The 4493-nt window shown below is 35.3% G+C and overlaps 1 long non-coding RNA gene across 1 annotated transcript in view; it reads left to right on the forward strand.

Moving 5' to 3' along the window:
• Nucleotides 1-3115, forward strand: part of LOC128251592 (uncharacterized) — a 69810-nt gene extending 66695 nt beyond the window's left edge. The window contains exon 4 of the long non-coding RNA XR_008267193.1: nucleotides 1754-3115. This is a non-coding gene — a long non-coding RNA (uncharacterized LOC128251592). The remainder of the gene's footprint in view (nucleotides 1-1753) is intronic.
• The last annotated feature ends 1378 nt before the right edge of the window (nucleotides 3116-4493 follow it).

Below are 4493 nucleotides of genomic sequence, written 5' to 3' on the forward strand. Positions count from 1 at the left end.
TACATATATATATATACATATATATATAGTAGCAGCAATACCCGTCGTTGATCAGGTAATTACTTTTACTCTTTCTTGGGAGACACATTCCAAGTGTCATTATATATATATAGATTTACTCCTCTTGTATGTGTGTATTTTATAATAAAAATAAAAATATAGTAATTGAAGTAGAAAAAAGGTCAATTTCATACATGAACTTTTGTTTGTTTATTATATGACAATAATAAGTGAGTTATATGTGTTATTTTATATATCAATACAATAATGGCAATTATATAGTACACAAGGCTTTGGTCAGCACAGAGCTGTAATGAAAGAGAATTGCCCAACGTGCTGCACAGTGGGACTGAACCCAAGGCAACATGGTTGGAAAGCAAGTTTCTCAACTACACAGCCATACCTATAAAGGAGAGATACATTTTGGATAATATACTCCTTGATACAATATGCTTAACAAAAAGATGGGATGTTTATGGTGAGAAGACCTTTGATTTTAATACTTACTTGAGCAACGCAACAACTAACAACGCTACACCATACAGGGTATTCCAGAATTAACTATCTGTTTCAATGAAATTGAGCAAATTTAAAAAAAAACTGACAGAATTTTATGTTTATTACTGAAAGAAACAGATTTATAGATCTTACGTCAAATTTTTATTGAAAATGTTCAACATGTCTGTATCCTTGCATACTTCAAGTTTCTCCTTAGCATTGTGAAACACATTTTGAAGCATTTCAGGAGTTAGCTCCTGCACTGCTGACTGAATGTATTCTTTAAGCTCAGCTAAATGATTGCTTCATCTTGGGGATGGAGGTAAAGAAAATGATTGCTGTCATGAAAATAAGCTGTCATGAACAAGAGGGGTCCAACAGGAATGGAAATAAAATTATAAACAAAATTCAAAATGTATACACTTTTAACACATATTAAACATGATGAACAAAAATAAAAGTGAGTTTAAAAATAAATGCATCTGATTTCACTTAAATCATCATTAATTCTGGGACACTCAGTATTTACTCATCCAACTAAACAGGGGAGGGAACGCTGAGTGGGGGAGACTAATTGTAGGTGGCAAGTGTAGCTTCCAGAAGTGGTCATACAGTCAAACTTAAATGGTTGTACATTATTTACATTATTTACATTTGACGGATATTTGTCCTCATCTTGTTTGTTGTTAACACAATGTTTCGGCTGATATATTCTCCAGCCTTCATTAGGTGTCTTGGGGAAATTTCGAACCTGGATTCTCATTCCTAAGGTATTTTTTGATGTTGTTATTATTATTATTATTATTATTATTATTATTATTATTATTCAGGTCACTGCCTGGAATTGAACTTGGAATCTTGTGGTTAGTAGCCTGCGCTCTTAACCACTATGCCATATGCCTGGGCTACTAACCCAAAGATTCCGAGTTCGATTCCAGGCAGTGACCTAAATAATAATAATAATAATAATAATAATAATAATAATAACAATAACAACAACAACAACATCGAAAAATACCTTAGGAATGAGAATCCAGGTTCAAAATTTCCCCAAGACACCTGATGAAGGCTGTAGGGTATATCAGCCAAAACATTGTGTTAACAAACAAGATGAGGACAAATATCTGTCAAATGTAAATAGTGTAAATAATGTACATAATTCCTCATCTCTTAAATATAGAACTGTTAAATGGTTGTGTGTCGCAACAGCAGTTTGTTATTTTTGTATGAACATTTTGCATTATATACTTCATAGATGGATGACATAGAAAGCTGACATGCTGCCAGGCCATGCTACATTGCACAGGATTGGAAAGGTGAAACATCAACAGGGCACTTCTGGAGAATGGATGAATGGATTTTTTGTGCCTTTATGCAGCAGTACACACATGCATATGGCTCAGTGGCGCGCGGGATGGTAACATGAAGCATCAACAGGGTGCCACCAAAGATTTTAATGTTCTTCTCAGTTCTTTTGCCGAATTGGACAAAAAGGTTTTCATGAAATATTATATGCTACTTATAATGCATAAGTAGTGTCAATATTTTATCATCAGAAAATGGCCTAAAACAAAGATAAAGCCAAGTGCAGTATACTGAAGTCTGATTAATCTGCATTTTTGGGTGGCCCACAGTCAGCATCAGAAATTTTTTTTAGCCAACAACAATTCATGGAACCTGATTAATGTTTGTTGAAAATTTGGAGAAAAGTAACAGGATACTCTTCAAATTAGGGGCCTTAATGCTGTAAAAATGCTTCAAAAATGCAGTTTATTTGCCCATGGGCCCGTATTAGGTAAGAAGTTGAAAATGTTTGGGGCCCATGGCACTCCATGGATCTTATGTAATGCATGTGTAAAACTTCATTAAAATCAGTTGGGTGGATCTCAAGTTTTAATGACATAACACATGATATATAGATATATATACGACAGGCTTCTTTCAGTTTCTGTCTACCAAATCCACTCACAAGTCTTTGGTTAGCCCAAGGCTATAGTAGATGATTCTTGTTCAAGGTGTCACACAGTGGGACTCAACCCCAAATCATGTGGTTGAGAAGCAAGCTTCTTACCACACAGTCACACCTATGCAGAATTTTCTCTTTAATTAATGTTATGTTAATAGATTTTTCAAAAACCTGTTGTAATATGTAATTTAAAACTAAGTTTATTCGGATGGGATGAAAAATCCATGAAAAACAAATTTACTGGGCTGTGCAGAATCATTTAGTTGAGGAAAATTATGTTCTATGCTTTTCATATCTAAAGATAGTCTGATTTCACATAAGCATTAAACAAGCCTTTTAAGTACTTGGCCACAACTCAACCATTGTACATAAACCATTATAAACTGATTCAACATCATATAAAAATAAATTAAATTCTCATTTAAGCAAAGCCTTGACAGCAACCAGATTGACTATGCGTACCTTGTCACAGGCTTGAAACCTTTAAATCCTACTTGTGCATGCAGTATTTCCTGTTGTATAATACAAGTGAGTGAAATAAGAGATATGACCAACAACTTGCTTCTGACTAATTCACTTATCTACTCTATGACTGTGTCCTTATGAAACTCATCAAATAAAACAGGTGCACATTTAACAAAAGCTTCTTTAGTTACCTTACTGTCTCTTGGTGATTTTCAACTGTTACCATTGTATATGAAATGAATAAAACTTGCAGTTAGAAACAGCAAGTTTTAACTATTTCATATATTGCTAAAAATTTGAATAAGCTTTTAATTGGGAATGTATCTACTTTAACATCATCATCATTATCATCATTGTTTAACATCCATTTTCTATGTTAGCATGGGTTAGACAGTTTGACTGGAGTTGATAAGACAGAGAGCTGTGCCAGAGAGTTGATGTGGTTTCTACACTTGGATGCCCATCCTAATGCCAACCTTTCTACAAAGTGTACTGGGTGTCTTCTACATGTCACTGGCACAGGTGTTTTTTTACATGTTACCAGCATGGGTGCCTTTTATGTATCACCAGCTCCAGCCACAACCATGATTTCACTTACCTTGACATATTTTCTCAAGCACAGCAAATCACCAGAAGTCTCAGTCACTTGTCATCACTTCCATGAGACTCAACTGCCAAAGATCATATTTCCCCACCTAGGCATTTATTTTTCACAGGTCATTGGGGCTTAGCGCCAAAAGGCTCTTTTACATCCAGCTTCTACTCACATCTAGCTCCTCACATAATATGCAAAAGAACTTACCACCAATGTCATATTTCTAGAAACCCAATGCAGCATTATTGACAGGGTTTGACCAGAAGTTGAACACAGAAACCAAGTTATGAACACCTTATGCACTACAGTAACTCTTACACTCAGTCTACCTTCCCTGTTTCCCAGAATGTCATCCAGCTAGAATTCCTTCAACTTTTTACTCTTCAAAAGAAACATTAACCATGTCAATCTTATCAGTCTAGATAGCTTGTAAAGGTGTTTAACACAACCTTTTCATTTAGCTCAAACCAATGACAAACAACTTTTTTTAAAAATAGATTTCATTAGGTTTCTCTAGAGAATTTTTTGACCTTGCCTGATTACCAGCATTTATTCACACCAACTGAGGGTACCCATACATGGTTGTCTGACCTGCAGGACATAGCAGCTAAGCATCTCTCAAACCACACTCTAGCATTGTTAATAAAAATAGACAAAACGAATAATCTATCGAATCTAGGATATGTTGTTTCTGAAAATTAGAGGGGAAACCACAGCTTGAAGGGCTTTGATCATGCATTCACTTGATCAGGGACAACTTGCAGCTAAACAACAAAAACAACAATGATTTATCCCTTACATTCAAGAATCAATCAAATCAGTCATTGCTCTTTAATAAATGTTGAACTCAAATCACATGTCTTCAACGTACATCTGCCCTGTCTTTCTCCTTTTCCATGGCCTTCTCTTCCTCCACCTTGTCACTACTACTGCTACCATCATCACCACCACCACCACCACCACCACCCA

Source organism: Octopus bimaculoides, chromosome 2 (genome assembly GCF_001194135.2).
Source record: "Octopus bimaculoides isolate UCB-OBI-ISO-001 chromosome 2, ASM119413v2, whole genome shotgun sequence".
NCBI classification, from domain to species: Eukaryota; Metazoa; Mollusca; class Cephalopoda; order Octopoda; family Octopodidae; genus Octopus; species Octopus bimaculoides.